This window comes from Biomphalaria glabrata, chromosome 14, assembly GCF_947242115.1.
Source record: "Biomphalaria glabrata chromosome 14, xgBioGlab47.1, whole genome shotgun sequence".
Taxonomy (NCBI): Eukaryota; Metazoa; Mollusca; class Gastropoda; family Planorbidae; genus Biomphalaria; species Biomphalaria glabrata.
This window is the reverse complement of record NC_074724.1, coordinates 20,880,387-20,894,021: the sequence shown is the minus strand read 5'-3', so window position 1 is coordinate 20,894,021 and position 13,635 is coordinate 20,880,387.

The window sequence follows — 13,635 nt, the reverse complement described above, 5'->3', positions numbered from 1 at the left end:
GGCCGCATAAAACATTTCGGCGGGCCGCATGTGGCCCGCGGGTCGTAATTTGCCCACCCCTGGGCTAGAGCTATTTTTATGTATTCTTTTTTTATAGGCTAGTGCTAAATTTATTATTTGTACTTCCCCCTATTGTTATATGGGTTAGTGCGGGATAGTATAAAAGTGGTGTACATGCTGTCTTGGACAGTTGACCAGTGTACGTCAGTACAGTATCTCTGTCTGGGTGACAGCTGAAGATCTGTCTGTCGTGTAATTATCTTATTATTCTGTACCTGGGACGGCCTGCTATTATTACTGCTGAATATAATTCTGCTGTTTTAACTGCTGATTATAACTGTTATTACTGCTGAAATACATGCTGCTATTACTCTGCTGTGCTATAACTGCTATTACTCTGCTGTAGCTCTAGATTTATTTTGTTTCTGTAGTGTTGCCTTAGTGGCTTAGTTATAGTCTGTTTCTGTTCTTAGTGAATACTAATAGTAAGTGTACTAAGGCTAAGGTGTTCTTGTTTTAGTTTTAGTTATGGGTTGGTTATAGTAGTAGAATATTGTAGATCTAGACTAGTTTATTGTAGTGTGTTTGTGTAGATCTAGGTCTAGTGTAGTAGTTGTAGTGGTTTAGTTAGATAGTTGGTTTGATCAGTTTGTGTTAGATAGTTGGTTTGGTTAGTTTGTTGGTGTTTGTAGTAGTGTAGGTTTAGTAGCAGGGGGGTTAGTATCAGTTGTAGTGGTTAGTGTATATATTATATTTTTTATTATTGATTTTTTATGTAACTAAAGTTTCGTAATTTTGCTTTCATTTAGTTTAGGTTAGTAGGCCTATGTCTGGTTACTTAGGCGACTCTAGCCCCTTGGTCGCAGACTGAGGTGTCACAGATTGAGCCCACAAAGTAGCGCAAACATCTGCCTACTGTTGATAAATTTTAATGTTGAGCAGTAAGAATAGGTCTCCCACTCGCGCCTGCCTGACCTGCTCACATATGTATGTATGTGCCGAAAAGAAATCAAAACCGTTCTCGTTGATTTGCGCCACGTGACAATGAACGTGATAATTCTTATCTTATCTCAACAATGAAATACAGCCATAAATGCTTTGTTCGTCACCCAGTTAGATACGAGCTCTGGGGGAATCCCTCACAGAGTTGTCCTTGGCGCTAAGCGTTTTTCTGCATTTTTTCGTTTCAAACAATCTTTATTCTGACGTCTACAACGCATTTGTTTTTCTCATAGTAGGAAGATTGCAAGTCAAATAGAATTAAATGATGAAGTGTTTGTACTGGTTGATACTGAACTATGAGAGACATTTGATACAGTAAGAGCGTGTAAGTTTGTATTGAGTTTGATAGACTTATTCATCAAGTGTTCTTGTAGAGGGCCTGTTCAGTTCACGCAAAAGACGTCTTTAGAACCATTGTATACCATTGTATACACACAAAAATAGTGTCCATTCTGATGTTAGAAAGTGTCAGACTCTAGATCTGCCTTGGCGTGACATTTCTACTTCATTGTTTTTGTTGCTGAGGAATGGCACGAAATAAATACAAAGTGATGTTTCAAAGGTAAATACGTCATTCCATTGAATGTCTGACACATTGGTTTCTCGTTTGTAGTGGATGAACAGGACACTCAAAGATGGAGTAATTACAATACAACCGATTTTTGCCCTTAAAAAAACATTCGCACCCTCCCCTTTTTAGTAATCATTTTATACCAGGGGTGGGCAACCTTTTTCTATCGAGGGCGCATTAAGACACATTTGGGAACGGGGGACCGCATATAAATATATGTATGTACTTACAACTTTGAAAAATACTTTAACTGTGTATGATGTATTTAATTCATATTTATACCGTATTATAACCTACATTCACTTTTCCTTTTTCACACTCCAAATTGAGGAATAATTACAACCAAATTTACGATTTAAACAAATTGCTATTGTCTTTTTACATCACATTTAACCACAAACGCATAGCTATACATAATATGAGGTATTGAACTGTTTACACTCGTGCATAACGTTCCCGAACAGTGAAACAAGCTTGCTAGTTGTTATCCTTGTGACTGCTGCTAAATTAGTCAGTCAGCATCGACCTGTGATTACACTTGGTTTCCACAAACAGAACTTGCTCACATGTGTATTTGTACCCAAATAATGTGAAAGTCTAGCAGCAAAGTTTTTAGGTGTGGAAATACAGCTTCTGGCATCCCGCGGAAGAAATGACTGGAACTTCTCTTTCAGGTCATAATTAGCTTGGAGTCCTCTATAGCTGAATCAGTTTCTGCGCTAAATGGTGAGCTGATGGTATTGAAAACTGGTTCTTGACGTCTTAATAATTACTTATATAAATTCCACAATTAAGGAATCTAAATAAGTCTTGTACTTTTAACCATTTCACTAGAAATAGTTTCTCTAACTTACAAGGGCCGCGGGATACACAATTGAGACCAAGGGAAACTCGGCTGCTGATGACAGGCGTAGACGGCGAAAGGAAAATATAAATCGACCACCGGCGGACAATGGTCATGCCTGCGATGGATGAGGCAAATATGTAGGTCACAGCTGGGGCTGCACACCCACGGGAAATACTGCATTCCTCACTAATCTTTGAACTCGAAGAGAGGCCTTATTATTAGTATTAGTAGTATTAGAAATAGTTTCGCCTTTCAACAAAGGAAAATGACAAATCCTTTTTTCCTGGCTTGTCTTGACAAATGGGAGAGCTTTGTTTAAAAGGAACTTAACATGCACTTACATTTCAGCCATCGGGATGGTTGGTTTATATATCTTCTAGTTATAATTCTAGTACTTTTCGGAACTCCCTGTGGGTAAGTCTTCCAATGCTGATTATTTCAATTCTTATCCTACATGGATTATAGTGAAATTTTATTCAGCTTTGTGCAAAGTTTCCTGTTTAAAGTTTATGGTTGGGATATTCTTTTTTTTTAAATTTGCACACTCCTGTTTGATACAATTGTGCCGAAAGTACTAATCTATAAACGATCATAAATATGTTTAGATCTCTAGCTACAGTCACTTACTTCTAGCTACAGTCACTTACTTCTAGCTATAGCCACTTACTTCTAGCTATAGCCACTTACTTCTAGCTACAGTCACTTACTTCTAGCTACAGTCACTTACCTCTAGCTACAGCCACTTACTTCTAGCTATAGCCACTTACCTCTAGCTACAGCCACTTACTTCTAGCTATAGCCACTTACCTCTAGCTACAGTCACTTACTTCTAGCTATAGCCACTTACCTCTAGCTACAGCCACTTACTTCTAGCTACAGTCACTTACTTCTAGCTACAGTCACTTATTTCTAGCTACAGTCACTTACTTCTAGCTACAGCCACTTACTTCTAGCTACAGTCACTTACCTCTAGCTACAGTCACTTACTTCTAGCTACAGTCACTTAACTCTAGCTACAGTCACTTACTTCTAGCTACAGTCACTTACTTCTAGCTACAGTCACTTACTTCTAGCTACAGCCACTTACTTCTAACTACAGCCACTTACTTCTAGCTACAGTCACTTACTTCTAGCTACAGCCACTTACTTCTAGCTACAGTCACTTACTTCTAGCTGCAGTCACTTACTTCTAGCTACAGCCACTTACTTCTAGTTACAGCCACTTACTTGTTTAAAAAAGGTTTCCTACAAAAGTGCATACAAAATGTATTTTTTCCACTTTGGTGTCAACACATAGTAGATGTCAGCCGGTGCGCCCCGGACCGCCCGCACCCCTCTAGTGACGCCGCTACTATCCTCCCCCCCCCCACCCCAGCTCGAATGGCACTCTTGTCAACATGCAAGACAGCAGACGCGTTAAAGTCGCAAATCCATCAAAGAAACTTTGGCAAAATAATTAAAGAAATTTCACTCAATAGAAGCGAGTTTTATTTTTATATTTGATTTGTTATGAGACAGAATTTTGGTAGTCTGGAGAACTTACTCTATACATTTTATGGAAGATCACATTTTTTTAAAGTATATAGCGATATGACATCATAAGTGTTTTTCATTATCGATTCAGATAGTATAATAAAATGAGCGAATAGAAATCTCATTCACCAGTTTCTATATTTATATGTTTACAAATAGGTTATATCGTTTTTATGGATAGGTTATAATGAGTTTATGGATTGGTTATATTGAGTTTTTGATAGGTTATATTGAGTTTATGGATAGGTTATATCGTGTTTATGGATAGGTTATATCGAGTTTATGGATAGGTTATATCGAGTTTATGGATAGGTTATATCGAGTTTATGGATAGGTTATATCGAGTTTATGGATAGGTTATATCGAGTTTATGGATATGTTATATCGTGTTTATGGATAGGTTATATCGAGTTTATGAATAGGTTATATCGAGTTTATGGATAGGTTATATCGTGTTTATGGATATGTTATATTATCATGGGCGTAGCCAGGATTTTTTTTTGTAAGGGGGGGGGTTGGAGGGATTTTTTTGCTGCCCCACCCCCCGCCTAATTGATATATAAATATATGTGTGTGTGTCTGTGTGTGCGTGTACATAATTAATCTTTTTACATTCTGACCCTTCATTCTTTCGGAAGACGTTTATTGTACACTAGAATAGGTACTTCCTGGATTAAATGGAAAAATTTTAGACTCCCGTTATTGCCAGCAAGGGGGTCTGGGGGAGCCCCGCCGCCAAGCACTATTTCCGGTATTGAAAGCCAACAAAATGTATATTCTGAGGTATCTACAGTGCATTATCCTACTATTAAAAAGTTTTGTTTCAAAAACCTATGTTCGGCGCATTGGGCGGCAAGCAGCTTCCACAAAATTTTGTCCCTGGCAATGTCTGAAGCCTATTTCCACCTACTCTGAGGTCCTCCATGAAAGTGTTTCGCCAAGTTATACTAGGATTTCCCTGTTTTCGCTTTCCTCGTAATGGCCTACATGTCATCGCAACTCTTAAGCGTAATTCATTTTGTCGGAGAACAGGTCGAGCAAACCTCATGCGACCCATTGTCACAAACTTACTAAGGGGTCGACTCCCTGTTCGGCATAGGATTTCCATGATTGAGACCCGATCTCTATAACTGACTCCTTAAATCAGTCTTAGACATCTTTGTTGAGCCACATTTAGTCTTTTTTCAATTTCGGCAGATGACTATTCACTGCACTTTAGTAATGGAGCCCAGCCACTGGTAGAAATTTGTAACCTTTATTTTGGCTACGCTCTAGGAATTAGGTGACAGTAGTTTGCTTTAGATTTTATATCGAAAAGGAAAGTTTTATCGTCAAAATCCTCTGTTGGGGGGTTTTAAAATAAAACATCTCTTGAGTTTTTTTTCAACAAATTCAAAACCCCCTTAGCTACGCTCATAGACTTTGGTGAATTTATTTTGCTTTAGGATAATATTGAAGAGAGAGGTTTTCAATCTCAAAACTATCTGTAGGGGGATTTGAAACTCAAAACCATCTGAGGGGTTTTAAACTAAAAAAAAAGCCCTCTGGAGGAGGTGGGTTGAAACTCAAAACCCCCATTGGATTGGCTACACTCATATAATTTTGAGTGTGTAATTTGCTTTTTTTTTATTGAAGAGGTATTTTTTAACTTTAAACCCCGCTCAAAGGGGGGGGGGGGTTAAACTCAAAACGCCATTTGGCTACGCTTATAGAATTCTGAGTGTATAATTTGATTTTTTATATTGAAGAGGTATTGTTTTAGATTTAAACTCAGCTGGAGGGGCGGTTAAACTCAAAACTCCATTTGGCTACGCTTATAGAATTTTGAGTGTGTAATTTGCTTTTTTTATAATGAAGAGTAGGTTTTTAGCTGCAAACCCCGCTGGAGGGGGGGGGGGTTAAACACAAAAACTCCTCTTGGCTACGCTCAGAGAATGTGGTGACTGATGTATGGATAGTCTTGTATTGAAGACGGGTTTTTTTCATAAATTTCGGAGAGGGGTTTTAAAATCAAAACCCCCTTAGCAATTCTTTTAGAATTTGGGAATTGTCGTTTACATTTTTTTGTTTTGTTTTTATAGAACAGGAGATTTAACTGCAAAACCCACTGGTAGGGGGGTTAAAATTAAAACCTCCTTGGCTGCGCTGGGGCAAGTGATTGTTTAGTATTAAATCTCTCCTAAAATAAACAAAATCAAAGCAAAAATCTGTCACTAAATTCCGCCTCCTGGCTACGCCCATAGGTTATATCGTGTTTATGGATAGGTTATATCGAGTTTATGGATAGGTTATATCGTGTTTATGGATAGGTTATATCGTGTTTATGGATAGGTCATATCGTGTTTATGGATAGGTTATATCGTGTTTATGGGTAGGTCATATCGTGTTTATGTATAGGTTATATCGTGTTTATGGATAGGTTATATCGTGTTTATGGATAGGTTATATCGTGTTTATGGATAGGTCATATCGTGTTTATGGATAGGTTATATCGTGTTTATGGATAGGTCATATCGTGTTTATGGATAGGTTATAACATCGGAATTTAGGGTAATAACAGCAATCTGCTTCTTGTTTACATTTTCATTTCCGATTTGCGTTTTTTTAATCAGGAGGCACAGCTGCATTATAGCCCAGCATTATGGTGCGTATTTAGCACTGACTTATAACAATTCAAATACCTCGTTATGGGCTGGATTGTTGTCTAATTTTTACTGAGTGGATGTAGGCTAATATTTCAAGAAACTGTAATCGGGTTTTTAGCGGTTTATATAAAGTACTAATTGCAACAAATTTTATAAGTCTGAAAGAAGAAACTTCATTCCAAATCCATAGCCCTACAATTGAAGAGAATTTCTTCCATCCTAAATAGACTAACTGTAACATGGAGTAAAAACTTTTTTTTTTGCACTTCAAAGTTGATTAAAGCTTTCATTTGTTTAGAGGTGTTTCACTTTGATCGATGACACTCCCCACGCTTTGTAAAAGAAAGCTTCGGATTCGTTCATAACGGAATCAATACTAGAATTTCCCAGTCAACATTTTGAGTTTCAAACGTTCAAGTAGTTACAAAGAGAAACATTGTCAGTGAGTTGGAAGCGTTACATCAATACATCCATTAGTAATTAACCAAATACATGTATCTATTACACGAGATCAATACATCAGCAACAGTAATGAAGAAATTAGTTTCGAATGCCATATTTTTAGGCCATTAATTTGTCACTCCTGACTGAGGCTATCAGCTTCTACCTTTTTGTTTTATTACAAAGCTTACATCACTCTGGTAAAAAGTTTGTACACAATATTTCTCCGACCTTTCAATCTCGATCAGGCTGAAATTTTGAACATTTATTTCTTTTACCTGACAACACAATCAGTTAAAAAAAACTAATTAGTTAATTAACTATTGGTGATTTATTATTTTGTTTGGTATCTCTAACAAGGGAAAGAAATTGTACTTGACTGAATTGGTGGTATAAGCTGGATTAGTTCCCTTTATTGGTCGCCGTTCTAAATTGAAGGAAACCATATATAACTCTACAATCTTCTCTAGCACCTCACTAGCAGAGTCTGCTTTCAAAAACCAATGACAGTAAAATGCACCCAGATATCTTTCTTCTCCCTTCTCCCACACCCTTACTTTCCCAACTGGTCAAGGTAAGTGATAGGATCATAGCTTAGTGAGGCAAGTGATAGGATCATAGCGCATTGAGACAGGTGATAGGATCATAGCTTAGTGAGGCAAGTGATAGGATCATAGCTTAGTGAGGCAAGTGATAGGATCATAGCGCATTGAGACAGGTGATAGGATCATAGCTTAGTGAGGCAAGTGATAGGATCATAGCTTAGTGAGGCAAGTGATAGGATCATAGCGTAGTGAGACAAGTGATAGGATCATAGCGCATTGAGATAAGTGATAGGATCATAGCTTAGTGAGGCAAGTGATAGGATCATAGCTTAGTGAGGCAAGTGATAGGATCATAGCGCATTGAGATAAGTGATAGGATCATAGCGCATTGAGACAGGTGATAGGATCATAGCTTAGTGAGACAAGTGATAGGATCATAGCTTAGTGAGGCAAGTGATAGGATCATAGCGCATTGAGATAAGTGATAGGATCATAGCGCATTGAGACAAGTGATAGGATCATAGCTTAGTGAGGCAAGTGATAGGATCATAGCGCATTGAGACAAGTGATAGGGTCATAGCGTAGTGAGACAAGTGATAGGATCATAGCTTAGTGAGACAAGTGATAGGATCATAGCGTAGTGAGACAAGTGATAGGATCATAGCTTAGTGAGACAAGTGATAGGATCATAGCGTAGTGAGACAAGTGATAGGATCATAGCGCATTGAGACAAGTGATGGGATCATAGCGCATTGAGACCAGTGATAGGATCATAGAGCATTGAGCAAGTGATAGGATCATAGTGCATTGAGACAAGTGATAGGATCATAGCGCACTGAGACAAGTGATAGGATCATAGCTTAGTGAGGCAAGTGATAGGATCATAGCGCATTGAGACAAGTGATAGGGTCATAGCGTAGTGAGACAAGTGATAGGATCATAGCTTAGTGAGACAAGTGATAGGATCATAGCGTAGTGAGACAAGTGATAGGATCATAGCTTAGTGAGACACGTGATAGGATCATAGCGTAGTGAGACAAGTGATAGGATCATAGCGCATTGAGACAAGTGATGGGATCATAGCGCATTGAGACCAGTGATAGGATCATAGAGCATTGAGACAAGTGATAGGATCATAGTGCATTGAGACAAGTGATAGGATCATAGCGCATTGAGACAAGTGATAGAATCATAGCGCATTGAGACAAGTGCTAGGATCATAGCGTAGTGAGACAAGTGATAGGATCATAGCGTAGTGAGACAAGTGATAGGATCATAGCGTAGTGAGACAAGTGATAGGATCAAAGCGTAGTGAGACAAGTGATTGGATCATAGCGTAGTGAGACAAGTGATAGGATCATAGCGCATTGAGACAAATGATAGGATCATAGCGCATTGAGACAAGTGATAGGATCAAAGCGTAGTGAGACAAGTGATTGGATCATAGCGTAGTGAGACAAGTGATAGGATCATAGCGCATTGAGACAAATGATAGGATCATAGCGCATTGAGACAAGTGATAGGATCATAGCGTAGTGAGACAAGTGATAGGATCATAGCGTAGTGAGACAAGTGATAAGATCATTGCGTAGTGAGAAAGCTAAAAGCATGAAATTGAGCTAAACAAAAAAACAATTGGTACAAATATTTCTAATCGCAAACATTTATTAATGTTAGTCTACATCTATTACAATGACTGATTTAAATGAATTAATTGACAAATACAAATTGTACCATTTAATTTAGCTCTTTCACTCCGCAATTATTTTCCTCGTTTCGATAGTATAATTGGTTTTGCTTATTTGTATTTCACTATCCTGTTAGGATTAAACCTTCAATAACTTTTTTGTTTGTTATCAGAAAATGTAAATGTTCTATTTCGTATTAAAGCATGCTCTTTTAACGCAAAAACAAAAGTGTATCAATCCATTGACGTGGCGCGTCGCGTTTTTGTATTTCAAGGATAGTTGAGAAAAAATGAACATTTAAATCATAGTTTGTCCCATTATTATGCAGTGTGAGAGTGTGATTAGGAAATTGCGTAATAGTTTTTCAATGCGTAAAGCCTTAAAAAAAGGCACGCTGAGATAAAACAAGTGAAGCACATGAAGAGACTGAATTGATTTCATTACAGCCTGTTCAATTTAATTTAAACATCACAAAGCATTGATTCATTGTGTTTAATATTTGTTATTGTTTTGTTTATTGCTCCTCATTGAGAGTGCATGATCAAGGAGAATGTGTAGTTTTCTTTAGTGGCCACGAAAGGGGAAACGCCTTTATTAGTTCTGTAAACTCTGTCCGCCTGTTTGACTGTCACGTTTAGATCTCAGAAACTAAAAGCGCTACTAAAAATGTTATCAATCACATTCTTTTCGGGCTAAAAATAGGCGTTATAGCTAAGGGTGGTGATTTTTTAAAATTAAATATGGAAAACTTATTTCTAAAACAATTATACTCTGTATAATAATAATAAAAATAATAATAATTAAGCCTGCCATAGAGTTAGGAGATTAATGAGGAATGCAGTATTTCTCTGGATAATACCATCTATAAAACAAGATAAAAGCATGTTTACAGTACTAGTAATAGACAGTTATGAAGTACAAATAATATTTATTTCTAAAGTTTTGTTATTTGCTAAAAGTATAAGATAAATAAATATATAATAAGTCTTGTCTTTGAGTCCCAAAATTAATTAGGAATGCAGTATTTCCCGTGGGTAAAACCATCTATAAAAACAAAGATAAAAAAACATGTTTATAGTCTCTAGTAAGCTAAGATAGATTTATTATTATATCAACTCTCTGTCTGTCTTTTTGGTACAATTTTTTGTTCACGTTATTTCTCCCACACCCAATCTCGGAACAAGTTGAAATTTCGCACTATTATTTCTTGTACATGACCAAACAAGAATTTTTAAAAAATCAATTAGGCTGCTAACCAAATAGTTGATTAATTATTGGTTATTAAATATTTTATTTTGTATGGAACAAAAGAAAGAAATTGTTCTTGACAGATTTGGCGGTATATGTCGAATTATTCCCTTTTTTATTGTGTCGCTCATAGCAGTGGCGTAACTAAGGGGGGGGGATGGGGGGGGGAGAATTTTAAAATCCCCCCGGGCCCCCACCTGGGGGGGGGGCCCAAATGGGTGTCCGAAATTTATTTGTAAATAAATAAATTAATATATTTGATTGACAAATAGTGCCTAAGGCCGGCCCTGTCTACTAGGAACTTTAACAATTCGTCGACTTCTGGTTGTCTTGACTGGCACAACAAGTTCTCTAGACGTTGGTCTATAACTGTCTGTTTCGTTTGTTCCAACAGTTTGCAGTTCATTGTCTCCATCGGAATCATAGTACCCAGAGATGTCTTCATCGAATCTCTTATTAAAAAAGCGTTGATTTCTTCTGTATGTTTTTCCATTTGTCTTTATCATGTAAGATCTGGGTGCTGAATGTTTTTTTTATGACAACTGCTTTTTGCCATGTTTGACCTAGACGAACTCTCCGACAGAATAATCTTTAGGTAGTCTTGCTTTTGCATCGTATTTCACTTTGCTTTTCATCTGTCGTTCGTTGAGTAATGTCTCTGCATTTTCAGCTACCTATGGTTTCAATAGTTTGGGATCAGTTGGAATGATTCCCTGAGTCTTCTACTCGTCAGCAGTTGTGATGGTTAATACGGCAGTCCACTTATCGGAGTATTTCTATACTCGAGCATAACGAGATATGGATCTTTCCCACTTTTGTATGCTCTGAATACTTTTGCTTGCGCACAAAACATAAAAACCAACAATGACGTAATACCATATAATATTAGCACAGAATCTTCTTCGTGCATTGGAAAATTAAGCATTTTTGGCCTATCTTGAATTCTGGTCAAAGCTCTTGCGCCCAATTAATATAGTTCAGAAGAAACTACAAAAGTCTGGACTGCATATACGGGAAGCTGCTAAAGAAATTAGTACCCTTTCATGCTTTCTGCAAAATGATGAAAAACTGACAAATACCCAATCCATCGAAAAAGCAAAAGAAGGTAGTGAATAATATGGATTCCCTGTAATCAAAACAACCAGAAGAAAGAAAAGACTTGATGGGAAGTTGAGTTCTAATGTATGACTGTCAATAGAACTGCAATTCAAACGTGTTGCGACAGAAGTGCTGGACAGATTTCATATGGAGATGAAGGGCAAATTTCAAAGGCTGGAAAGAAAATGGATACCTTTGGGTTTCTTCTTGAACCAAGACACCTGTTAGATGAAGACCCGCTTATGACTAACTGTGCTACTTTTCCTGTTTGTATGATGAAATAAATAGCAAATCGCTTTTTCAATGATGTCATTGATGCACGAGCACTTTTCATAAACAAACCAGTAATACAATCACCAATAGACATATTGAGGGAAAAGGCTTCATATGGTAATTACGTGTGCTCAAACTTTGCAACCTCCTCCGAATACTGCTAACTCAGGCCACTTCCATTACGTCATGTGAGAGATCATTCTGAAAGCTCAAGCTCATCAAAAACTATCTCAGGAGCACAATGACACAAGAAAGGCTTATCATGGCTTTAATGTCAGTGAAGTCACAAATACTAGAAAGTATCGATGTAGTTAATATTATAGATGCCTTTGCTGCACAGAATGCACGATGTGAAGCGTTATCAATTTAGATTTGTCACTTGTGCATTATTTAATTACTAAACAACGGTATTATTCATTAAAAGAGTCTTGATTACTTTTTGTTAAGTTTACTAATATACTGAACCAATTTGATTTGGGGCTTATATATTTTTGCGTACATTTTCCCATGTCATATGTCGAATGTCAAAATACAAGGGGCCCCCAAAGAGGTCAACCCCCCCGGGCCCCCAAATCCCTAGTTACGCCCCTGGCTCATAGGCTTAAAACTAACAATAGATAGTTATGAAACCTGCTATTTTCATAAGCACTCCACTGGCGCAGTAATCAATATGTTAGCTCGAGTTTGAATTCAAGTCGTTATTTTTTTTTTTTTTTTTAAATACATTTAAAAAAGCTTTCACGGTAAACTTCTTTATCCAAACTAATTGGTACAGATACATTTAAAATATTTTTCTTGTTTAAATATTTTATTTATTTCCCAAATAAAGTTTCACAAGAAAATTTGACGTTGGTTTATTAATGACTAAGAGATAATTCTCTACATTCATTGTTCGCCGAGTCCAGGCTCGATCGCGACGCCAATGTTTATGATCCAAACTCCAGAAAGTTGAAGAAAGAGGCCAGAGGAGACAAACAATCCTAGCAGTCACATCAAATCCGATACATTGGAAGTCTATAAAATATGTGAGTAAGTGTCACTAAGACATTTCATTACTATGCTTTCCTAACAATAACTTTAGCCCTTGTTTTTTTTCCGCCTGCGCCAATGCACGTGCATGTATGTTTATGGTCTGTGCATTTTACACGTCGCCTCGTTTCCATCTATTGGAGACTTCCATCTATGGCTCTGATAAATTAAAAAAAAACACCTATCTTTTTGGTGTAGCCTATGTCCAGACTATCAAGTGATGGGAACTCAACTCAATTGTTCAAGTGATGGGAACTCAACTCAATTGTTCAAGTGATGGGAACTCAACTCAATTGTTCAAGTGATGGGAACTCAACTCAATTGTTCAAGTTGAACTAAAACTAAGTTTCAACTAAAATAAAGTAGTTAAACTAGAAATGTATTACCAATTTAAAAAAATAGTTAAACTAAACTAGATAAATTAATTAAACTCTAATAACTTTACAAAACTTTTTTGGGGGGAGGGGATGTCTAGACCAAGCCAATCATTCGACATTGTACAAATCTTTCTCCATAAGATGTTTCTTCATAAACGCACAATAAAAATTCCAAAAAAAGATGTCTAAACAAATATTCATGTGTTTGTAGTTTTGCCTTGGTTTAAATCAGGGGCGGACTAGGTATCGAAATCGGCCCGGGCATTACCATATGAACCGGCCCACAAATGAATGGCATGTCATTTCATGGGCGTAGCCAGGATTTTTCGGTGGGGGGG